Source organism: Oryzias latipes, chromosome 5, assembly GCF_002234675.1.
Source record: "Oryzias latipes chromosome 5, ASM223467v1".
In the NCBI taxonomy this organism is placed as follows: Eukaryota; Metazoa; Chordata; class Actinopteri; order Beloniformes; family Adrianichthyidae; genus Oryzias; species Oryzias latipes.
In genome coordinates, this window is record NC_019863.2 from 22,574,786 (window position 1) to 22,601,150 (window position 26,365).

The window sequence follows — 26,365 nt, forward strand, 5'->3', positions numbered from 1 at the left end:
AATATTTGGCGGTTAGGTTCTGGATCAGGCACTCATAGGGCCCTACGGGTGCTTGAGCACCTGCCCTTTTAGCATCGTAATAAAAAGTGCCCTAGTGTCCTCTTGTTTTTTCTTGTTTTGTTGTATTAACATTAATACATTTATGTTAGAGATACAAGAAAAAATGTGGCTTCAAAATCCCACCGGTATTCTATTAAACCTGTTTTCTTGGAATACGGGGGGTTCTGAGCTGCCGCTTCTGTCTTTGGAGTTTCACTCACCGCTAGAGAGGGTTAGGGACAGCCGGGGACACTGAGAGTTGCTGCTGCTCCACGGAGAACTGAGGAGACAGTGAAGCTAATCTGAAAGTTCTGGTCTAATTAGTCTTTGTCTATGATTCAAAGAGCTTAAATATAGTTCATAGTTTGGAAAACGCTCTATAATAGTCAAGAAGTCACTTTTTACTTTAGTCAGAGGTCTGAGACGAGCATCATTTCAACACAGGAAGGTGGGTACTAAGTTCAAAATAACACATCAGGGAAATTTCAAAATAAATGAACAATATTTACGGTGAGTTCATAGCTTCCTCACTACAGGTCTGACACTACATTTATCTGTTCAAAGTAATATTTTCTGATTAGAAATACCTTCTGTATCATTCAGTTTAGCAATCTTCAGTAATAAAACCTTTCCAGTCATAAGAAAAGCCTGTTTGGAAGATCAGATGCAAAAGAAAATTTAGCTGAGAATCCTAATCTAGAATCAGAGTCACACTGGATGCAGCTGTCAGGACCTGGAGGTGTAGGAGCCAAAATGCAGGAAGCTGGGCTTGGAGACAGAAACGTAAACATTTCATAAATAGACTGAAACGAGACAAAAACCATGGAGAAACAAAAAGCAGATAAGGCAGATGATCTGACAACATCAAACTGAAAAACAGACACCTTCTACTCACTGAAGACGATGAACAAAAATGAAGACAGAGGCGGATAATTAACATGAACCTGGAGTGACTGCAGGGAACAGAAGACGACCAAAAGACCACTGAAAAACGGAACTAAACTGCAGAATCGTCACAGCAACGGTATGATATCATCAAATATTACTAATAATTTCAGCAATCTGGGGTTGAAAGTTGTTTGATGTCTGTGTTTAAAATATTACCATCTTAAACTTGATTCCTGTTAATTCTGCCCGTAGCACGTTGTGCCGAAATAAATAGCCGCCAGTGTTTTTATAGCTTTGATGTCTTCCAAGTCTGTGATAAAGTGAATGAACTCATGTTGACAATAATTTGTTTACATAAAAGAAATAATTGTATAATTGCACCGCTACTAAGGACACATAGCTGTGTATTTATCTATTAGAAGCTTATTTTCAAATTTTACTTAATTTCCATCATGTTTAAAGGACAAAAGAAAATGTTGTTTTTGCTGCCCTTTTCTGACCTTGAGCGTCTGCCGCTCTAGAATTCTGTGCACGCCCCTGCTCTGGATGGATGACGCCTTGTGTTTATGGGATATGCTTTGTCTATGGATGCATTACCCCAGATGAAGGTGATTAACCCTTTAACAGCAGAAATGTCAGCGGTGACACATAAATAACAGAAGATTTGACCTACCCTCCCACCGTTTACACGATAAACGTGAATCAGCTGATTCTGTCAAAAGCAGCTTCAGAATCAGCTGATTTACGTTGATGTACTCTCTTCATTACTGTAGAGTGTTGTAAATCAACGCAAAGCTGCTTTTCTTCACTTCAGAATCTGTTGGAATCATTTTAATTGCAAATGGTTAAAGAATTATGGTAGTTAAAAGAATGTCAACACTTGAGCTCTATAGCCTGGTATTAAAGGATTAAAAGCCAAACCATGCCTATAAATGGCTCCTGGTGGAGAATTGGGTGGATGAGGTTTAGGGCAACCGTCTGGAATACTAAGAGAATAACACTCAAGAAAGAAGTGAAAATCTGATTCTGATTGGCTAAGAAGAAGTAATTGGTTTCCTGGTCTTCGAGATTTAACTGGACTGAAGTTGTAATGATGAGCGGCGTTTAGAGTACAGCAACAGCAGCCCAAATTTCCTGGAAGCGACCAAAATCTTCCTTGATAAAATTACACCAAAGCTTCCCAAAAGAGTGTACTACAGTAAATACTTATAGTTTTTATTTTTTGATAGAAGTGAAATGCAAAGAAAGAATTTTGGAAATCTAATATAAAAATGTTCAAATGAAAAAAAAAATAGTTTACTAAAAATAACTTATATGACGTGCTGAATTGTAAAATCCCATCCTGGTCATCTTTTGAGGTCTTTTAAACGCGTTACCAGTAATCTTTTAAGTACGATTTTGCTGCTTTTAGTCAAATTAAAAAACCCGTGTCTTTTTCCACAACATAGTTTTTGCAGAACGACATGGAGTTCATTGGAAATTCACCTCTGAGTTGTGGGCAGGTTTGTTGCCGTGAAGTAAGCCCACCCCTACTTCCTGTCATCCCTCTGTTTATTCCAGGGCTGTTCGTTCCTGGTCCTCAAGATTTACCACTCTGCCTGTTTTCCAGCTCTCCCTGCACTGCCGGCTGCTGATTCCCTGGACCAGGTGAGTTTATTTATTCAGAATTTGGCTAATTGAGCTGATCAGCAAACACCAGGGCTTAGAGATCTGGAAAACAGTCAGGGTGTTAGATCTCGAGGACTAGGAATGAGTAGCCCTGGTTTACACTCTCTTCTGCTAGCTTCCAGCCCCTCACAACCCCAACAGAGCATTATTGGTGAATAAAAAATAGGCAGCAATATTGGAGCTATCCAGACTTACAGTTTGGAGCCAGATGCCAGCTCATACGAGGAAAACAAAGACGTAGATGGATCTAGTTGTCCACAAGTGGATGTATCAGAATGAAGCAAAGCAGTGAGCTTCTGGCCCACCCAGCGTATTTTCCTCATCAGAAATCGGATCTTTTTTAAACATACAAGAATATGTTAAAAACAACTAAAACACCATTTTCAATGGAAATGTCCATCCATTCACATCCTCTCAACTGTTCAGATCTTTACTAAAATTTAGCTTCATCACCTTAATACTATAACTGCTTCTTTTTTTTTTTTTTTTTACCATGTAGACATTTGCAGATTGATGTACAGGTTGAGATGAGTTCAAATGAGTATTTCTCAGACCTTCAGGTTTGCTTTTATTCTTAATAATGTTATTTTTCTTCTACTACAAAGTGTTCTCTTTACTGCGACTTTGTGACTTTCAGCCATTAAACAAATTCTATAGCGCGAAAAAAGAAACCTTTTCTAACTGAAAATGAAACGACAGACAAATTGGATCATTATGGAGGAATAAACACTTTAGCGGCAGATCATTCTTTGAGTTCTTGTGTTTGTTATATTCTCCATCAGTGGGAGATGAGGATAACTGAGTTCCTAACTGCTGTTACTTTCCAGCTGCAGCTTTTAACTCGAGCTGTCATCTGCTTTGTTTTTCTTCTGCGTGGTCTGAAACCATGGTTACCGGAATATGTCGCACATTTGTGAAAATACCTTTTTCCTTCCTGTCAGTCCTTCATGTCACCTCCATCACTACACAATGTCAAGGGGCCTCACTTTTTCACTCGGCTTTTAGGAATGCGTTTCGATTTGCTCAAGAATTTCTGCTGGATGAAGGACGGGATTCTTTCAGTTGTTTGCCGTGCGTGCTGAAGGTGGATTAATAATCATGACTCGCTCACAAAGAGGCGTAGAGAGGGCGCGTGCGTCACCATGGCGAGGCCTGAATCACTACAGGAAGCGCGGACCTACAGCCTGTTTGTGTGCCGCACTCTTTTGGATGGGGGAGTATTTTTAAATTAGCCCCAACTGGGAGGGGAGTCGTGCGGAAAAGTAAGAAGGTTGCAAAACAAAAACAATTTCTGATTCACTTCCTGAGAAATTAATTCATCCACTTTAAATAACTCTGGGGGTTAGAGAGCATAATTTTCAGAGTAGCAGCAAAGGTGAGAAATTGTTTTGATATTGCAGCTTGATACCTGGGAGTTTGAAATTAATATAACTGGAATTTTTCCATTTGTTTCTCAGATTAAAAAAAAAAAATAGATGCGGTTACCTTATTTTCCGCACCATAAGGCGGACCTAACAGCCTTTTCTTGTTTTAAATGACAGTGCGTCTAATAATCTGGAGTGCTTTATACAGTACAGACCAAAAGTTTGGACACACCTTCCCATTCATTTGAATGGGAAGGTGTGTCCAAACCTTTGGTCTGTACTGTATATGGATTAATTCTGGTTGTACTTACTGATGTCAACGCAGTTTTGAGAGGTACATAGAGGCCCTCTGTCAAAATTTCAGACACATTTTTTTTCATTGTAAATAAGGTTGGGGTTTTTTGTAAAAATGCTAACGCGGCTAACATGTAGCAGTGGGTAAGTTGGGAGTTAGCGTAATCACAGTAGCATTTGTTTTAGCCTTATCAGTCATTTTTTATGTGCTGCAAATGAGGTGAGGTGTTACAAGTATTGTGAAAACGTTAACACTTCTAATGTGGCTAACGTGTAGCGTGTTACAAACAAGTTCTAGAGTTACTGTGAATGCAATTAAAGTCTGACTGACTGACGGACTAACTTATCTCTGACTCTTTTGTCTGGCTTATCGCGCCTTATGGTTCAGTCCACTTTATATGTCTCATAAATGCAAAAATAGACCATTTATTGGTGGTGTGCGGAAAAAGCGGCTTTATTGTTAGTACTTTTATTCTTTAGCTGTCTTGCTCAGTTATTTCAACTTTTTCCTGCTGCCCTCTGTTGCACAGTGCAGATCATAAATTGTGTTTCTGTTTCTAACCCTGAATTTACACTGGTCCTCTGGCGGATTCTGAAGCAAAGAAAAGCAGCCTTATTCTAATATGCAACACTTTACATTATTAATGTGTTGCATATTGGTACAAAGCCGTTATCAAAAGGCACTTTTCTCTGTCAGAATCAGCAGATACACGTTGATTGTGTAAATGGTCAAAGAAGCTTGCATTTTTGAGGTGTCGCCACTGACATCCTTGATGTTAAAAAGTTCAATTTGACCTCAAATGTTCTTTAGACAATATAAAAATAATTACTAATCCATACCTTTCACTGTCTGGCATGTTGAAAACTCTGGCTTTTTTATTATTTGAATGTACACTACTGTGTTTTTTATTTACAAATGTGTGTCACATAGCTACATAAGATGGGATAGGCTGAAATTTGGATGCTACAACAGGCATCATTTTTCACCTCTGCCACAAACTTACAAGAAAGCGGGAATAGTAAAGTCCTAAAAATGAGGAAAAAAAACCTGCCATTGTTTCTTTTCATACTTTATAGACTCCTTGCCTCAGTATACAACAAAAACTCCAAGCGTCTTCTCGATCTCGCCAGGTAATGGTGAATTATTTATGCCTGTTCTCTGTAGTTTTATTATCAATCGTCACAAGTTTCACTAGTTTGAGAAACTTTCCCTCCCCTAAATCTTGCAGGAGTGGTTGAACATGAACCGCTTTCAGCATCCCTGGTGGCAGAAGCCACAGACTCCCCTCCAAGTCCCCATGATTCATCGGAGGTCAGATTAAAGTGGGTCAAAAACTGACTTTCTCTCTTCATTCAGACACAGAGGCCTCCTTCCCCAAAGAGACAATTAGAGGGAAAAAACCTGTGCTGCCTCAGCAAGCAAATACGATTTCAGAGATGTAACATAATAGAAGTGTGACTTAAGGCATAGGCAGAGGCCACTGTCGACATATTACAAAGTGGTTCTCTGATTAAAGCTGCGACAGTCGTAATAGCATGACAAATGACAATGGGATTTCATGCAATCACAGATATCATGTTCATTTGCGGCTGCACAGTTATTATTGGGAAGGTAGTCCTGCCGTTGAGTTTAATTGCAGTCCTCTATGTCTGAGGCACGAAATGAAGGTGGGAGTGCAAAGGCTCCACAGATTTTATCTATCAGAGAAGCAGAGCTTTGTTTTTCGGTCCCATGTGAAGCAATTTGTTGAGCCAGCACAGACATTACACAGCCAGGCATGGGTGTCAATTATTACAGACAGGTCAGATCCTGATTAAAAGGTCTGGATATAAAAAGAATCCCTGATTTGTCTGTTTTTTCTTATTATTCTTTCTTGAACACTCCTGCTTGCACCGAGAGAAAAAAAATTGCTGGCACCAACACCAGCATGTTCATTTATGAACCATAAATGCAGGAAAAAACAAGAAGGCAGAAACTTATCTGAGGAAAAAGACAAAACCTAAACACAATAAAACCCCATTGTTTTTTTTGATGGTTTACTTAAATTATAAACTTTAATAATTTAGTTTATGTCTTCAGATAATGTAATAAATGGTGATTGTGAAAAGACTTAAATGCAGGGGGTGGACTTCATGGTAAAAAAAAGATAAATTAACTTAAACCTGGTGTACTATGAACAAATCCAAAAACAGGTTTGCTTGAACAGTAAAGAAGTTACAAGCAACTACAAAAAACAAAGCAAGAAAAACAGTTAAACTTAAAAAGGTACCAATTCTCACAAAACCCTCTCCTTGGTGGGCAGATCCCAGAGGCTTGAAGGACATCCAGATACTGATACGTCTAGATATCCACAGTGACACAGGAATGCAGAGGAGAGTCTATCCTGATTTCCTCAGAAATCGATTGACAGAAAAGGAACGTCCAAAGTGATTTCCAAAGGACCAGACGGGCAGAAGAGGAGCCTCCAAGCTTCTTTGATCAGGAATGGACAAACAGAAGAGGAATGTCTAAACTAATGTCCTCAGGCAGGAACCTGCAGAGGTGGAGCGTCTTAAATGATTTGATCAGAAACAGATTGTCAGGAGAGAAATGTCTTGACCGATTTCCTTAAGCCAGAACTAGCAAAAGAGGAGCATCTTAGCTGATTTCCTGAGGAGCGTTCAGTAGAAGAGCAGTGTCCTAGTATTTTTCCTCAGGAGCAAATGAGCAGAAGAGACAGTTCTAAACTGATTTCTAAATGGACCAACTGAAGAGGAGCATCTAAGCTAATCTCCCCAGAAATGGACCTAAAGATAAGAAGAGTCTTAGCTGATTTCCTCCAGAATAGACCCGCAGAAGAGAAGTGTCAAAACTGATTTAATCAGAAAAAAAACTGGTAGAAGAAGATGTTTCTGGTGGCACAAGCGAGCAGATAAGGACCAGCCCAGCAACTACAACAAGAAAGGCTAACAGGGGAACAGGAGAAGGGCCTCCCAAAGACATCATCAGGAGCAGACCAACAAAAGAGGAGCATCTTTGAAACTTGCTTAGAAGCATGGCTTTATCAAAACAACCAAAAACTGAAAATGGCACCAATACTCTGTGTTTACACCAAATTCTGCCTTTAGAAGTCACCACAGCATATAATCTGTTGTGATGCACAGTAGATCTGTGCTCTGCATCTGCTTCTGTAACATCAACCGTCTTCATGTCCTCCTTTACAGGAACTTCCTCTGTGCTCTTTATCTTTCGAGCTCAAAAAAAGAGAAGATGTAGCAGCCCTGAAATACGAATACCAACTTTGATTGGCTTTGATGTATCTGTAAAATGGTAAACAAAGGACAGTTTTCCGGTTTAATACTTGGCAAAACTTTACACGTTTCAGTGGTTTACAAATGTGAGGTTGCACTTTGCCTCAGGATTGTGCCATCTTTGAAGTGGTAATCCTATTTTGCAAATATACTTTAAAAAAAAAAATGTTTTTACAACTTATCAAGAAAATCCTACTATTAGCAGCTTTTAATTTTTTTTATCTTCATTACACCCATATTGACACAAATCTGCCATTCTTAAGGGACTTTGCAAGTTTTGGTTTGCTCTAAAACACCTTCAGCTAATAAAAGGTTTTGTAGTAGAACTTAAACTTACAATCATATGTGACAAAAACTGCACTAGTTTCTGGACATTAACTAATGACTAATTGGCTTATGGGAAACCTTCACTTTGAAAAATAATATATTAGGAGGGACGTCCAGCTCTTCTGTATAAGCTTTTGTAAAGTGTGATAATAATGATTTACCCCATTGGCTTTCTGAAAGAGCAGCCCAGAGTTCAAGAAATTTGTTATTGGGCACCAATTTTGCACCAAAAACTCTAATATGCAGATGATACTCTGTTTTAACTATATTATTTGATTGGACATACGTACTTATTTTTAAACGGCTTGTACAGGAAATTACTATTTGTTTATTTACTGAACTATAAAGTGTATGAAATTGTTTTTTCAAACACAGGATTTCAAACACTTTTAAAACTAAAAATGCAGACCCACCATCTAAAAATATTGACACAAAAGGATAAAAACATTTCGTTCCTCATTCCTAAATATTTTGGCCAAGGCAGCAGCATGTTTTTTGGGGAAATAAAATCACAGTTATTGTCAGATGGTAGGGGGGTATAATTGGCTCCAAAAGTACAAATAATTTCTGAATCCACTTAGAAGCTGTTTTATATTGACTACAGTGATTGGGCTTATAAGCAGCTCCATAGAGCTTTCTGTCCGTCACATCTGAACCAGCTGGTAAAGTAAAAATTATAGACACATTGAATCAGTTATCAGTGTTGGGGGTAATAAATTACAAAGTAACGAATTACTTCAGTAACAGAGTAACGTAATGAATTACAATTCAATTTTCTTTAATCAAATTACAATTATTAGACTACAGAAAGCCTCATTACTTCATTACTCACATTATAAAGACATAATAGAATAGAGGTTTATTGTCAAATGGACAACTTACACTGACATACAAACTGTTGTTCCAGTACAACCCAAACAAGATCAGACACACAACAAAAATACACACTTACAGTTCAGAGTTGGCTGAGGCGCAGCCATGTTAGGCGCACCTTGCTTTGTTAGTTACTGACACATGCATGCATGCGTGCTAATGCAGAGTTGGAGATTGGTCAAAGTAAGAAAAGAAGAGAGTGGAAATATGGACGTGGACATGGAGGATATTGAAATTATTTCCAATCACAAAGGCAAAAACATTTCAGGTAAGTGCAAGTTGTGTCCTCGAGATGAACTGCTTTCCACTGCCCTAGTGTCTATGAGCAACCTTTTTATATACTATGTAGGCTACTATAGAATGTACCTTTTTCATGTTCATGTGGTGAAGTTAATGAGGTGGTGCTAAAAAAAAACTGATTGTTTCTGTGTGGCTTTTATGTTTTCATTTTGTGGATTTTAAAAGGGTTTCTTGATTGTGCTAGCTTTATTCCTTTGAGAATTTGTATACGAGTAGAAGCAAGTGAAGTAACGAGTACTGAATTACTTTTTAAATTGGGGAATGAGTAAAGTAATTTAATTACAATTTTATGCAGTAACTAAGGTACAATAATCAATTATTGTTTGAAAGTAATTTACCCAAAAATGTTATGATGAAATAAATAGTAATCTCAAGCCAAACTGTTTAAATGAAGCCCTCAAACATGTAATTTGTTTCTTTTCTTTCTTTGTTGTTTTTAGTGGATTTTTTGGGGGAATGGGGGGGGCAGGGGAGATAAGACTCAAAACTCATCTCTTTACCTTAGCTTTTAAAAAGTTTTCATATTTCCTCATGTTTTTATTTGACTTTACTAAACAGTTTTTCCCTGTTTGTTTTTGTGTACGCGAGTTGTTGTTATGTTATTTATTTTAGTTTATTTTTATTTTTTTAGGTGTTCTGTACCAGCGATCTACTCTTTTGTCTTGCTTAACTTGTCTTATAGTTCGGTGCTCCTTATTTATGACATAAGTATGAAAATAGATAATCAATTGACGGTCTGCCTTGTAATCCACTGAGCTCTATATTGCCAAAGATATGCTACATATGCAGCATTTTGTGCTGTTATTTTTTACTCAATAGTAATGAAACCCTTTTCTGCTTTTATTGGATTTAAGATGATATGTTACTGATGATCAACAGACCGTGATGGATTGATTACCATGATTGATACAAAGTTCTGTCATTTTTCTGATTTGCTGTATCCATTCAAGTGTTAATATTGATCTTAGGTTGCATGCACATGACTGCATTTCCCCTATAGATCATAATGCTGTAAGCCATAGCTTTAACCTCCTGAAGAAAACATGCCATCAAGTAAAATAATATTATCAGTTTTTTTTTCTTTCTTTCTTTTTTTTAACAAAACTCCAAACGTTATGTATAGTGTTTTGTAAGAAATGGAGACTTAAAATGGGTGGTGCAAAGTATGGGGTAAGATTTTTATACTGTTAGTTCATAAAATACTGAGTGATTATTAAAAACAAATTTGACATATTTGTACACTGCAAAACTTTTTTGTTCTGGAAATCTGATACAGGAACTCAAAGTAGCTACTAATTTGTACTTCCTTTCCCTTATTTCCTGAACTATTGTCATGTGATGATTAGCAGAAAAAAGGATAAATATGGTGGTGATGTAAACAGCTAGATTGAAACAGCCTGGCTCATTTTGTTGCTCACATACAGGGGGGGGGGGTGGTATTCCAGAAAGCAGGTTATGCTAGTTACCACGGAAGTTTGAGGTTAAGGAAGCGGATAACCTCAGCTTTGGGTTTTCAAAAATGGAAGTATGTTTCAGGGTAGGTCAAGTTGCCATAGCAACTCATGCTCTGAACATAACCTGGTCTGGAGCAGGTTTAGTTGAAGGTTAGTTTGTTTTCAGAGAGGTGAAGCAGAAATGTGTGTCCATTTGAAGATGATGAAGATGAGTGGATGAAGAAGCTCAGACATTACTTTTTCCACCATGGCAGCCTGTACTGTCTGTCTTAATTTGTTCTACTGTTTCACAGTGTTCTCACACCTTCAAGTGAGTTTACTCCCAGGGTCTCATCTATGTCTCCCTTTAGTCACAATATAGTTTTGAAGATCACAAAAATCTAATTTTAACCTAGACCGGGCAGTTTTTAGAAATGAATCACATTTAGAGCCAAACACAACAGAAGTTTCTTATCGGGCATTTAAAAACACTCTGAGACTTGTACATCAGAATTAGTTATAAAAGAATGTTTATTTTAAGCTATTGCTTCTGCTGATGGATCCGCAGAGCACCAAATGACAGTGTTTCACATGAAATTCCCTCTTTTTATTCTCTTTTTTTGCTTTTTTAATTTTTTTTTTTTTTTGTGTGCAGGAAACAGTTATACAACAATTTGCGTTCTTTGAGAAAGTATTTGCCTGAAACTCAAACCTACTTTAGTGAAATACTTTTTATTACCACAAGACTAAAATAGGAATGCACATTAAACACACATTTTTTCCCCTGGTTTTCAATTCGGTCATTTGAAGAGGACAGAACAGTAGAAATCCATCATTGATGCATTGAATAAACTGTTTCTTTTTAATGACGGTGTCTGATAGAACCACCCTCACCCACATGATTGAATGCATCTCACATTACATTTCTGTAACACTTGCCCGAGTTGTTCAATATCAGGAAGTTCATAATGTGACACTTGGTGTCCCGCTGGGTTATGCAGTAATTATATGAAATGAATACTTTAATTATGTAGCTGCTTCTGATAAGTGGGTTTTTTGCCCTTGGTGGAGCTTGTATTCCTGGATCTCCAGCTCTTTCTCCACAGATCATGAAACCGTGATCTGCCCCGGCTGCTCTCTTTCTATTTCGGGCTTGGGCGTCTCACCGGGGAGTTGACTATATTGATAATGGTGTGCACACTGCGGGCATAGCTTCCTGTGGGGTTTGTCCTTACCTGAATGGCCCCGGGAGTTATTATCAGTAACGATAATGACTTCTCTCTTTTTCGGCTGCTTTGCCGGGTGACTCCTCAGAAGGAGGTCAGACATAAAAACACCACCTCCTTTTGTCAGAAAGCTCTTAAAGTCGGTCTTTTGTTGAAAAAATATGTCATGAATCCACTGAACTGCCTAAGACAGCAAGAACTAAAAATATTATCATCAGACATTTTGATCTTTTGATCCATTTTTTTGAAATATTTCACTGTCTTAATAAAAAATAAAACTGTTTTGACGACCTTTAAAGGTTTGTCACAAGGCTTTAGTTTAAAGAAATATTTTTACTTCTGGATTTAAAAATGTGTGACAGAGAAGCCATTTACCCATACATTTCCTTTGGAAAACCTCTGAAATGACTCCAACTGCACGTAACAGGAGAAAGAATTCTATATCTGAATCTTATGAGTCTAAATTTTAAGCATTTTTTCAGATCCAACTATTCATTCACATCTTTTTTTACAATTCCTACCACTCTGTGTTCTCTGTATGTTAATGCTTGGTTAATTTAAATGAGTGAATTTACTGATTTTAGTTCATTTCAGTCAGCAAATTCCAAAATAGGTCTCATTAGGAAGGGATTACCAAAAACAGAGATTATGAATCTCAAAGTTGAAAAAAATCCAGGGGATGTAGCCTCTTAAATCCCTATTTGCCTTTATCTAAATCCCATAATATCATATCAATGTTTTATTTGCATGCAAATGTTGCTGTATTTAATAACTTATTCTGACTAATAACATTTTTGAAGTTGTCTTCTTTCCTATTTAACACAATTTTCTTTCACATTTTATGCTTAGAAATAAATGCATTGATGTATTTTCTTTTGTGTGACCTTACTTCTGCCTAACTATTTTGAAAAACTGATATTCTATAGACTTTTTTTCTTCTATTCTTGCATGAGAAACTGAAAATATACACATCCTCTTTTGTCTGATAATTTATTCATATTTTAATGCATCACTTCAGAAAAAGAAGCAGGTGTCTCTGAGAAAACGGTGAAACTGAAGTCTTACTGTAGAAAAAAAAATACTTTAATCTTGTTAACATGCAAAACAACACTTAGAACCAGGGCTGTTATAAACTGCTTTAGATCAGAATATACATAAATATGATTAATTAGTTTTTTCTACTTCACTGTTGTTCAGATGCAGCTTAGTTTTGACATCGAGCTGACATCAGGCAATCCCTGTTCACCCGAACACAAACTCTGATTTGTTTGCTTGTTGTGCTTGAACGCGGTTAACCGGTTAACACTGGAGATGTTACCAGTAGCCGTTGTTACATGTGCAAATTATCTTTGATCGGATCAAAGGTCATATTAGAATGGAACTGTGTGCATGGGCCCAGAAACACTTATTCCGATTATAACAAACGTTTACATACGCCACACTATCGGTCGGGATAAATCATTTGGACATGCGCAGAACTCTCTAAAATACCGGAAACTGGCGTAAAAAAGAAATGAGTTCCGTTGTAAACAAACAGAGATGACCTTCTAAACGTGCTTTTTCAATTATTTTTATGATTATTGTGAATAGCCTGTTCGCTCATCATTTGATTTTAAATCTGTGCGGTCAGTGCTTTTTTGTCGCGGAAGGGAGCCGGAAGAAGGGTTAGGAGTAGGCTAACACGTGCTAACAACATTTAGCCTTGTTTGAACACAAAATCCATGCGGTCAATGCCACAACCTGCATCTAGGCTGCACGTTTATATGCGGGAATAACATCAGCCTTTATTTTGTCTGAACTAATAACACAAATCAACGTGATTGTTTACACGGTTTCTAAAGACTGTGCGGCATTTTTGCTTTGAAAAGCTGCTTCTGTTAGCTCACACACTGCCCCAAAGCCTCTCCTCTGCTTGGGGACACAGTTCTACCAAGAGACACGGTCCTCCTGAGTTCGGCAACTTCCTCACGCAGAGCGGCAAGACGGACTGCACACCGGAGTACACTCGTGACAAAGCATTCTCCCCTGCCCGCAAACACATGCACCACAATCGGATCAACAATCGGCATAACCCACCTATCTCGATCGGTAAGAAGTTTTGATCCGAATGAGTCTGATCGGGGCAGAGTTTCCGAACGGCATGTTTACGCACTTTTGTCCAAGTAAATGCAGCTAGTAACACCTAAATAACACAAATTCTTTGACATGCCATCACTCTTTGACCGTGAAGCAGCTAATTTTGACAAGAGTTTTCATTTCGGTGTGCTTTTCTCTGTGACAAAGTCAGCTGATTTACGTTGACCGCGTGACCAATCTATCGTAGTCAACGTAAAATATAGTTTATCAGGACAAGGTTGATTTTCTCCGTTTCAAAATCAGCTAAAATTAGGTTGATTGGATAAATGGTTGAAAAATTACAGCAGTCAAAAGACTGTATTAAAGTGTCATGGGAATGGCGCCAGAGCGTAGATGAGTGAACTCACTGTGGTACATATCTGCTGTGATCTCTAAACATGCCAGGGTAAGTCACTGTGTCATGTGACTGCTGTGAGGGTAGCGGGGGTCTGCTCTCAGCTTCGGAGCTTCATGTGTAATAGAACAGTTGGGGTCAAAAATTGTACTCGTTGACTGTGTAAGAGAACTGGACCGTGTGAGTGTGACACATAGAAAATGACTTACTTCTGGCTCCAATCAGACAAAGTCAATTTAGTCGTCATTTTTTCACGATACGGATGTCGCCATGTTGGACCTAGATGACGTCGCTAAGCAGTGATTGGTCTGAATCGATTGAAGTTAACATTTAGGTGGCAACCACTTTCGCCAATCAGGAGGGATCTTGTTGGAAGTCCACACCCCTACCCCTTGAAAGCGGGCACAGGGGAACCGTCAATCAGATGTTTTGAACATTTGGAACGTTCAACGGCACCACATGCTTTTATTAAGGCATCTGATTGGTCAGTCTATAACTAGAATAACTTGCAATGAAGAAAAACTATGAAAAGAATGGGATTAGCAAGAACATTTTAACAATTTCTTCATTTCCATTGTCCAAGTCAACAGTGACAGGCATATCTGACATGTTAAAAAAAAGTAGCAGAACAATAATGGTTATTCTGACAAACAGAATGACTTAATAACTGTTTATTATTTATGCTTATTACTCAATTTGGGATTTTGGGATCTTGGAACAAACCACTCCTTTTTTGGAAAACAATAGGGGAGGGCTCACTGAGTCCATTTTTCTTCATACAGTTAATGATTGTACTCTAGAATGGCTTGGAACTGAGTGGCCCTTCCATGCAGCTGTGGTCACTTGGTGCTGGGTAGAAAGTCTTAACCTGTGAAGTTTAGAAAGGCAGCTTTGCACTGATAAGCAACACTGTACATGTGTGAAGTGTTTACGCAATCAAGGTAAATTAGATCATTTGCGCATCAATTATGAAGTCTCTCCCTCCATTTCAGTCAAAAAATACAAAGATAAATCTAACTGGAGGCCCTCATAGTTGCCCCCCCCCTCGCGTTTAAAGTTTTAAACCTTTAACACTGAAGACGTTTCTGTCAAAACCTACTGTGCCCTTTGACAAACTGTAACCCCTTACACGATCAATGTGAATCAGCTGATTTGGAGAGAAAACCGACTTAGCGCTGTTATCCCCAAGTCGAAGAAATTTAAACACTGGGGCTAAAGCTCAGATGAGCTTCTAGCAGAGGTGCGCTACTTCTGCTTCAGGCTAAAGTTGTGGAATTTCTGTTTCTGGCTAATGATGTCAGAGCGTCATCTTGTCTGTAGCCAGGTCAAGCTCACAATAAAACTAAAACATTAAAACTGACATGCCACGGAAATTAATGATGATAGATTTATTTAATATTTTTTTTTTTAAATGTTTTGTGTCTTCAACCAAAATTTAGGACAGTTTGTTAAAAAAACAGAAAAAATCTTGTTTAATATACCACAAAAAGTGATACACGTCTGGGTCACGTGGTATGAGACGTTTCTCTGTATTGATAAAAAAACATTATTGTGAACTGTACATTTTTTATTGCATTGAATCCTGTATAAGATGGGGGGGGGGGGGGGGGGGGGGGTCTGAGACTCATCGTATCTCGTTTTGGAGCTGCTTTAGTCCTTCCGGACAGCGCGCGCGGCAGGACGTCCTCGGATGCTGCTCGTCGGAACAGCCGAACAGGTAAGGAAAAGCGTCCGCGTGCTGTCTCTGCTGCGCGTGCGACGTCCCGCGCGGAATTCTAGGCGCTGTCTTTTTTATTTATTTATTTTTTAAGTTAGCTTGTGAAGCGCGGTTTGAGCAGGCTTCCGGGAGCACATTTAATCCCGGGGAAAAGATAAATGGAGAGAGGGACCTTCTGAGAAGCAGACGCGCGCGCTCCATGTACGAGACCAGCACACGCGTGTGGATGGGGTTGTGACGTGACTCATGAAATTTGTAAGTAGGAATCAGGAATTAGGTCTGAATGAGAAGTGCGTCTTCACGTGCTGGGGGTATAAATGAACACATGTGACATAACATGAATTTCCCTTTGGCTTGAAATTAAGAAAGTTTTTTAAATGGGATAATTTTTTTTAATTTTTTTTTATTTTTAGAAAAAGACTATTTGCTTTATTTACGTTCTATGTAATACATTTTTCTTACTTTCAGAAAAAAAATATTTGAGGGAACACCTTCAGATGTCTGTTGTTACAATTTATGAAAAACAAACAAACAAAAAAAAACTGTTTGGACCAAATTATCATGTTTCCCTTGTTACATTTAGAACCTCTTGTAGAATATAAATACAGATATTTACCCACTAAACTGTTTATCTCTGACTTCATCCATAGGAGGTGGGAATTTTTACTGTACATTTACTCCACCTAACTCAACAAAATTCCAAAAGTGGAGAATAGTAATAACGTAAAGTGACATTAATGTTGAGTTCCCCTGTGGGTCTACTAATTAAGAAATAAAACACACACACACCTGCACACACACCCACACACACACACACACGCCCTATAATAAAAACATTTTAACTCTTAGAAAAAAAAAAGAAGAAAAAAACACAACATATATAAATTACTGCTATTAGTAGAAGATTAACAATGGATGAGTTTCTAACAGCAGGTTAAGTTATTATTGGTTTGAAAATCTGACTTTTAACCATTGACTGTAAGGGTGTAACAATTGATTTTTATAATGATTCTATGCATATCGTAATTTGTGGTTGCTGATAAGATTCATTGATGTCGATGTTGGTTCATTTTAAACAACCTGGGACAGAATGAGTGTGACATCACTAGTAGAAACTGTTCACTTCCTGCTCCAATGAAATGAAGTCAATTCAGTTTTTTGCAATACGGATGCTGCTATGTTGTAGCCAGACGACATTAGTCAGTACGGATGGGTCTGATTCAAAATGAGTCATAATTTCTATGGCAACCGCTCTGGCCTATCAGGAGGGACCTTGCTTGAAGTCCACACCCCTACCACTTGAAAGTGGGCTGCATGAAATCTGTCAATCAAACACTTTGACTGTTTGATGTGGGGTCCAGTGGGCACCAAATGCTTTTATTTAGCTATTTTATTGGCTAATTTATAACTTGAATAACTTGCTCTACCGAAAAAAAGCCTGAAAAATAATTAGGATTAGCAAAAAACACTAAAAAATAAACCAGTAGAACAAGAACTATTCTGTCAAATCTACAGAAGGCTATGGGATTTTGGCTTCTTGGTTCCAGTTGGGACTTCCTGTTTAGAATCCGAGCAAGGGGGAGTCACTCATTGTATACATTCAATAGTTTTTACCATTGGAATCATTTACTTACCTTTGATACAAACCTCTAGTGGTCAATTGTAGAACTGCAATAAGTCATACCTTTAGGTTTGCTTTGACTAAGTCAGTGTTATTCAACTAGTGTTTTGTGAGAGATGGTCAGATGTGCTGTGGGAAATTACTAATTATCACTGATCACTGAAGAAAAACCTTTGATGGTAGCTCCTCCCACACGCAGCGGGAGCGTCAGGTTGATAATCACTCTTGGAGAAAAGTCGAGCAGCGACTTTGACGCCGCTTAAAACCTGGGTGGAGGACATAAATCCTGTTTAATTGACAATTGATTGAATGACGCACGAGGAGGTGTGGGTGTGGGTGGGGGGTGGGGGGGGGGCAATCTGCAGCACACGTTTGTGCAGAACCGGGGCTAGTGATCCGTACGAATCACGGATTATCCGTGCACCCCTAGCAGCTTCCCGCGGGATCCGGTGTCAGACCCTGTGAAAAGTGAATAAAATAATTAAACTCAGAGATGTGAGTCTGTCCGGCATCAGCACCACTGCATTTCACTGCAACTCCCATGATGCATTGGGTTAATGTGATGGCATCTGTTACTGCGTTGCTGTTAACTGTTATGAAGCACAACAAACACAAACATATTTTTAACAGTCTCTAAATATTCATGAAAGCAGGGAAACAGTTTAGTTTTCCTTCAAGTTCATGTTGGAGAACAAAGGAAATACAGTCAGAGATTCCAGTGTTTGGTCCAAATCATCTCAATAAAACAAACAGCTGCTTTCTGATAATATCTGGAATGAAGAACAAATTCAATTTCAAACTTTATTCACTTTTGAAAAACTTGAAATTAGGTTTAAATTTAAGTAAGGTAAAGTGGCCAACAGACACATTTAACTAAAATGAAACATTTAATCACCCAAAAAGAAACAAAACATTTTTATCAGTTTCTTTTTTGACTTAGACAACATAAAAACTAATAAAATGTGAGCGTATTCATTTTTGTGTAGTTACAATTAAACTTATAAGTATGAGTGTAATGTTGGTCTTAGGTCTGAAATTTATCAAACGTGTTGTAATAACAAACAATATTTAAAATACAGCTTAGAAAGAATGTCATTTGATTTGTTTTTTGTGAGATTTACATGAAATTGCATTTTAATAAACTGGAGGGAAAAACAACTACCTGGTCAAATTTTCAACTAAATTATTTGAAAACTTTTATTGAACACCATTGCAACTTTTAGAAAAAACAGTTGCAACTTCAAATTTTTGATGCCTCAATTATTACAAAATATACATCTATACAGAATACAGTTATATTTATTTATTATTTTGGTTGTGCCGCATGATTTTTGTCAAGGAAAAAGTGGACAAAGGGCACAGAACATAGGGGCTTGATCTCGTAATACAAACGACCGTAAATCAGTTGTTTAGCAATTGCTTAATGTGTGAACAAATGGTTTGATAGGTTGTAAAAACCACAATAAGGCATTTTCATTAGCGGTAGTTAACCCCATTAACACCAGAGCTCTAGTTCCCGTGTTTGCATTCTTTTGACTAGTGTAAGTCTTCAAATGTTTACGTTCTGCAGCTTTCCACCATAGTGCAACACTCTTAAGTTAATAGTGTGCTGCACATCAGTGCAAAGCAAGCACGAAAAGCCACTTTTCTTCACGTCAGAATCAGCTGATGCACGTTAAAGAGTTGCAGACACATCCCGGATCTGGATCAACTGATTGAACAGTTCACAATGCTGTTGAACAAGCATTGTTAGAAGAAGAGTCACCACCCAGAAGAGCACCACATCTAATAACTGCTATTAGCCATTTTCATTCAGATGAAGTCCCCTCAAATTGTATTCAATAATCACACTTCTCTGTCGCTTAGTCCACTGAAATGATGATTAATATGCCACTTTGCAGCTTAATTTCTAAGCATGGCCTTAATAAGCCCGCAGCCCTATAAATTACTCTCAGGAGGATTTTGTGGGGAACACACATGGGGCCCTTCATGTCTTCATCCCGCTCAATGACACAAACAGGCTACTCCTTTTTATTCAGTTGTTGTTTTGTGAGGAATGGATGCAACTTGCATTTGTTTTGCAGTCTACATACTTAAAAAAATCTTTCTAAATAGGAGTTTGTAGATTACCGGTGTCTGATTGATTACTTCTCCTGTTTTCTTTTAAATCAACATCAAGCAATGAAATTGCAAGCTCCTTTTCATTTTATTTTATTTGTTCTGGAAATGCCAGAAAAAAATTATCATCTTAATTACCGTATCTTCCAGACTATAAGCCGCTACTTTTGTCACCAACTTTCAACCCTGCAGTTTATTCAATGACGCGACTAATTTATGCTTTTATTTAACGGCGCCAGGAGCGCTCCGGCAGTCTCAGAGGGGAGACTGCCTTCATAATTCTATGTCCATCCACAAGCGCGATTGCTTTGACACTCACTAAAGCAGCCAAACAGCATAGACCTGACTTCAGCTCTTAGACACTTCAGTCATGGTGCAATCAAAGAAACACCCATGCTCAGCCGCATCCCACAATCCTTTGGTGCCATTAGACCCAACGTGCACGTGACCGCCACTATAATATGATAGAGAGAGAGAGAGAGAGAAAGAGAGAGCGAGAGAGAGAGAGAGAGAGAGAGAGCGAGAGAGAGATATAGATATAGATAGATAGATAGATAGATAGATAGATAGATAGATAGATAGATAGATAGATAGATAGATAGATAGATAGATAGATAGATAGATAGATAGATAGATAGATAGATAGATAGATAGATAGATAGATAGATAGATAGATAGATAGGACTTTATTGATCCCCGGAGGGAAATTCGGTTGTCACAGCAGCGAAAAACAAGAAAAATAGCAGTTGGAAGGTATGAAAAACAAAGTAGCAATGAGTAAGAATAAAAAATAGTAATAAAACAAGGTGGAAGTAAAAGTACAGGTCATAAATAACGGATTGAATAAGGCAATAAATAGCAGCAGCGGTTTCAGCAGTCCTAGACCGTGTTGTTGAATAGTCTGACTGCTGTTGGGATGAAGGAGCTCCGGTATCGTTCTTTTTTGCACTGGGGGTGCAGCAGTCTCTGGCTGAATGAGCTACTCATAGTCCTCACCGTTGCATAGAGGGGGTGAGAGGGGTTGTTCCGGATGCTGGACAGCTTGGTCAGCATCCTCCTCTCACCTACAGAGTCCACTGGGTCCAGGGGACAGCCCAGGACAGAGCTAGCTCTCTTCCCCAGCTTGTCCAGTTTCTTTTTGTCCCTATCATTAATTCCTCCACACCAGCAGACCACAGCATAGAAAGTTGCTGATGCAACGACAGTCATGACGCAGCTTTCAAGTTAAAAGCAATCGTTAAAAGCAGTGTAAAAAATCCTCCATCACCAACAGGTTGGAAAAGCCGTGCCAGAAGTTTCCTTCACTGTGGAAGGAAACTTTTGCCGCGCAGAGCCGCGTAGATCGCCCAGCGGCGCATGCCGCGCGCGCTTATAAGTCACTGCTGCTCTCTTTTACTGGTATGTTTTTTCATCCAGCCCTGTTATTTCCACATTGCTGCCGTGTCACAGGAGGAAGGAGGGGAGAGCTGCTCTCGCGTTCCGCTGGAGCTCCCTGCTCCTTCTTAACCCTTGTGCTATCTTAGATGACCCCACCCTTGCATTAACGTGTTATTCCTACTAGGAAAAAGTTGGATAAAGGTGGAAAGATTTCATGTTATCCATGGCCACCAGGTTGGTTCACAAATCATTGAAGAAAAAAGGTTCAGCGCACTGTGTAGTGGGTCTATATGACCCAACTCCCAATGGTAAAGTGGCTAGGATAGCACAATGGTTAAACACGCACGCGGTTTCAGCACAAATACATCCTCAATCTACAACACAGTGTGGTGAACCGGGGGTTAGCCCCGCCTTAAACCCCTAAGACTCATGGGAAGTGGGGAATCAGAGTGTGGATATCCACACCATAACTGAGGGAGCTGTGAGCTGAAGTGAGGTCCATGCTGTTTGGCAGATGTGGTGTGTTCAAATAAATAGGATAAACTACTGGTTACTCCTTTCTCACTAAAACTACTGTGGTCTCAGAGACGTGCCAATTGAAATGCCACAACATGTGGGTTGTATACAAGTAAGGCTTGCGTATGTAAAAAGTGGTTAATCCTCATTAAAGTGGGTGGGTGCGGGGTTGTAATCAGGTGCGCTCTATAACCCGGCAATTTTGGTAGATCTAAATAGAAGTGTAAAGGACATCTTTAACTCCTTAACAACAGAACTTTAGCTTCAGTGCGGACATTCTTTTGTCTAATGCAACTCTTCAACCGCTTATGCAATTAACGTAAATCCATTGTATTCTGGAGTGGAGGAAAGCAGCTTTGCACTGACATGCAACACTTTCCAGTAGTGCACATTGATGCTATACCGCTTGTTTTTGCAACATAATCTTCCCATTTTATTGTGTGAGACGGACTTTGCAGGACTCTGAGCTGTTAACCCCTCTGGTAGTCAAATGTAATGTAAAAAGTTACAATTTTATAAAAAGATCATATAAAGTTATTTGAGAAAAGCAGTCAGTCATATGAAAGATTTGCTTCATTAAAAATCATGTCATCAACAGATAGACCAACCAATATTTTAGCCACAAAGTTAGGATGCAAAGAAATACAGCATTCCCAATGATCCTAGATTTTTTTCTTGCTTGGATGTCCTATTTGGTTGATCAAAAGCACGCATTTTTTCGGAATGTGTGAACACAACTGTATGAAATCATACATCCCATTTTGAAACACTTTCATTACTGACATTTCAGACTGGGTGTCACAGTTCCACACTGTGTCTGGTTGGACTTTCATGGCTTCTGCTGAGTAGCTGCTGTCTGAGCAGGTAGTGAGCGAGTTGGCTGAGGAATAATCTTCACAAGGCGGGATGAAGATAACAGTGATGTATGGAGCAGATGTGGTGGTTTAACACCCAGAGCAGGCTGTTGTCAGGCAGGGTCAGGTCTGTGAGGTTGGTGTCAGGCCTACTATTCGACAGCGTTAATGGCAGCAGGTTGTTGCCAGCGGAGGCCACCTCTATATACAGCGTCTGCAGATGCTATAATTAATTCTGCTGTTGCGGCTCAGGCATCTGTCAGTTGTTTCTGCTCTTCACATAAATACTTTCGTGGCCAGTGGCCAGCCATTGTGAGGCAGTTGTGCTGCCTCTACCGAGCTCCTCGATTAAGGGATGGTTTCTTCTTCCTAATCTACCCCTTACCTTGTCAATACTGTACATATTATCGTAAGCATACAAATGTAAGATTTTGAGGTAAGATTTACTCTAGGCAAGGCAAGGCAAGTTTATTTGTATAGCACAATTCATACACAAAGTAATTCAAGGTGCTTCACAAAACAGAAAAATGCATTAAAATCACAATACATCATAGAAATAATGAACATAAAATTTACTTTAAAAGAAAAGAAAAAAAAATTTGAAAACTGATTTAAAAATAAAGGAAGGAAAGGAAAGAAAAGTGCAGATAGGACCTTTCAGTCATATACACGGCTAAACAGAAATTTTTTAAGTCTAGATTTGAACATGAGCACAGAAGAGGCCTGTCTTACGACTTCAGGGAGGCTGTTCCAGATTTTAGCTGCAGAATATTGAAACGCTGATTCCCCTTGTTTAGTTCTGACTCTGGGGATCAACAGGAGGCCGGCCCCTGAGGTCCTCAGAGTACGAAATGGTTCATATGGCACTAACATGTCAGAGATGTACTTTGGTGCTCGGCCATGGAGAGACTTGTACACAAGCAGAGCTGCTTTGAAGTCTATTCTTTGAGGTACAGGGAGCCAGTGCAGAGACCTGAGCACAGGACTAATGTGATCATACTTCCTGGTTCTGGTCAGGACTCGAGCAGCAGCATTCTGGATGTACTGAAGCTGTTTTACAGCTCGTTTGGAGAGGCCGGTGAGCAGGCCGTTACAGTAGTCTAACCTGCTGGAGACAAATGCATGAATAAGTATCTCCAGGTCTGGCTTTGACACTATGTTTTTGATTTTGGCAATGTTTTTCAGATGGTAAAATGCCGCTGATGTTACTGACTTGATATGGCTGTTAAAATTTAGGTCAGAGTCCATGATTACCCCTAGATTTCTGACTTGATTGGAGGGTTTAAGAGACAGAGAATGAAGGTAGCTGCTGAGACTTTCTCTTTGTTTCTGTGGGCCAAAAATAATAACTTCGGTCTTGTTTGAGTTTAGCTGGAGAAAGTTGTTCTGCATCCACGCACTGATCTGTTGGAGGCAGTGGCTGAGTGAATCCACCGGCCCATATTCACCTGTTGTCAGTGACACATAGATCTGAGTATCATCTGCATAGTTGTGATAAGATATGTTATTACTGCGTATTAACTGCCCTAGTGGCAGCATGTAGAGATTGAACAGAAGGGGTCCCAGGATCGATCCCTGGGGCACACCACAAGTCAAGGCCATGTAGTCTGAGACACAACTCCCAATTTCAACAAAGTATTTCCTGTCTTCCAGATAAGACTTGAGCCAACTTAGGGCAGATCCAGAGATGCCAACCCAGTCTTGGAGTCTGTGCAAAAGGATCCCATGATCAACAGTATCAAAGGCAGCACTCAGGTCTAGCAGGATTAAGACAGTGACTTTGCCATCATCAGTGTTCAGGCGGATGTCGTTGGTTACCTTGATAAGAGCAGTTTCTGTGCTATGATGGGGTCTAAAACCTGACTGGAAAACATCAAATGAATTGTTTAATGAGAGAAAATCAGTGAGCTGTTGGTAGACAACTTTTTCAAGGACTTTTCCTAAAAATGGCAGATTAGAGATAGGTCTGTAATTATTCAGTACAGTGGGATCAAGACCGTTTTTCTTCAGGAGAGGTTTAATGACTGCAGTTTTTAAGGCCTCTGGAAATATTCCAGATTGAAGAGACATGTTAACTATTTGAGTAATTGATGGCAACACACTGTTCAGGACAGACTTTAGAAATCTAGTGGGTAACACAACAAGGCAGCATGTAGACGAGCTCAGACGGGTGATGGTCTCTTGGACAGTTTGGTCAGTGACAGGTACAAAGTGAGTCAGCTTAGAGTGAGTAGGTGGCCGTTCGATAGTTATATGTGTTGTGGAGTTGATGGCTTTTTTAATGCCCTGAACCTTGTCATTAAAAAATACAGCAAACTCGTTACATTTAGGTGTGCAAACCAGTTCTATTGGTAGCTGGGTTGGAGGGTTAGTTAATCTGTTTACTGTTGTGAACAGGACACGAGAGTTGTTGCTGCAACTTCCAATGATTTCAGAGAAGTACCTTTCCCTTGTTCTGCATAAGATCTGGTTGTAAGCGTACAACTCCCCCTTATACATTTCATAATGAACCTGGAGTTTTGACTTGCGCCACTTTCGCTCAGCTCTGCGGCACTGTTGTTTCTGTGTCCTGACTAGATCATCGTTCCTCCGGGGAGCTTTCTGTCTATGTTTTCGCAATTTAACCTTCATAGGGGCAATGGCATCCAGAACATTCAAGATGCTAGAAGTAACAGAATTCAGCATTTCATCAACATTGGCACCAGAGGCGTTTTCAGGGTTTATCATTTCTACAAACTGTGCCCTAGTGCTCTCATTTATTTGTCTCCTTTGGACAGCTGCAGGGCCAGGCGGGGGTTTGGGAGTAACAGACAGGTCAAAGAATACACAGAAATGATCAGAGAGGGCGACATCAACCACACTGACATTGTAAATATTAACCCCCTTTGTGATGAGCAGGTCCAGAGTGTGCCCTCTGCTGTGGGTGGGGCAAACTACATGCTGAATTAGATCAAAGGTTTCAAGGACAGCATTGAGCTCTTTTGCATTTCTGTCATTGACATTATCAACATGAACATTAAAATCACCTGTAATGACTAGACCATCAAAGTCTGTGCACACAACTGAGAGCATTTCAGTGAAATCATCAATGAAACTTTGGCTGTGCTGAGGAGGTTTGTACATGACTATGCAGAGTAAGGGAGGAGTTTGTTTTAACTCAATCTTAAAGGACACATACTCAAATGATGAAAACACACCAAATGATAGTCTGCGGGTTGCAATATTATCTCTAAACAGTGCAGAAACGCCTCCACCCTTTTTATTTTCTCGTATTTCCGATACATGTTTGTAGTTGGGGGGAGTTGATTCGACTAGAACTATGTTTCCTGTGTTTTTGTCAAGCCATGTTTCAGTTAAAAACATAAAATCAAGATTAAAAGAAGAGATAAGATTATTGATTAAAAATGATTTGTTGCATAAAGATCTGACATTGAGTGCGGCAAGTTTGAGATTAGTTTCCTTGGGACTGGTCAAAACCTTCTTACTGGGGATATGAACTAGATTTCTTTGATTGGACAGTCTAACTGCCCTTTTTTGCATTCTACGTGGTGCAACTACAGGTATAGCACCAGAAGGAAGCTGTTCATCACAGGGCCCCAGTTTGACATAACCTTTCCTAGGACACTGGGGGCCCGTTTCATCCTAGCTCTGGGGGATAGCACGTCTAGAGGCGTGCAGGGGAGGTCGAGTTGAGGGTAGTTTGGGTGTTGGACCAGGAGGAGCGGGAGCTGGACGGGATTTGGGTGAACGATGGAGGGGGCGTGTTGGAGGGGCTTTGGATGAAGGACGTGTTGGAGGGACTTTGGGTGAAGGATAAGGAGGGAGTGCTGGAGGGGTAGGAGAGCTCCTGTGTGGTGTGAGGCTCACAGGTGTTAGGGGAGCCATCTTAATTCCTGACTTAATGAGGCTATCAAAATGGCTAGGTAGGGCCATGGGTGAAAGTGGGGGGGGACGAAAAGGAAAGTGAGTCTTCACTGGGAGTAGATGTA

The 26,365-nt window shown here is 39.4% G+C and overlaps 1 protein-coding gene across 2 annotated transcripts in view; it reads left to right on the plus strand.

Moving 5' to 3' along the window:
• The first annotated feature begins 15,799 nt into the window (after positions 1 to 15,799).
• The window catches only part of LOC101166787 (contactin-4-like), a 163,463-nt gene continuing 152,897 nt past the window's right edge, over positions 15,800 to 26,365 (plus strand). For both annotated transcript variants that reach the window (XR_002290266.1, XM_020703384.1), the window contains exon 1: positions 15,800 to 15,890. The gene's annotated coding sequence lies outside the window, so the exon portion shown is untranslated. The remainder of the gene's footprint in view (positions 15,891 to 26,365) is intronic.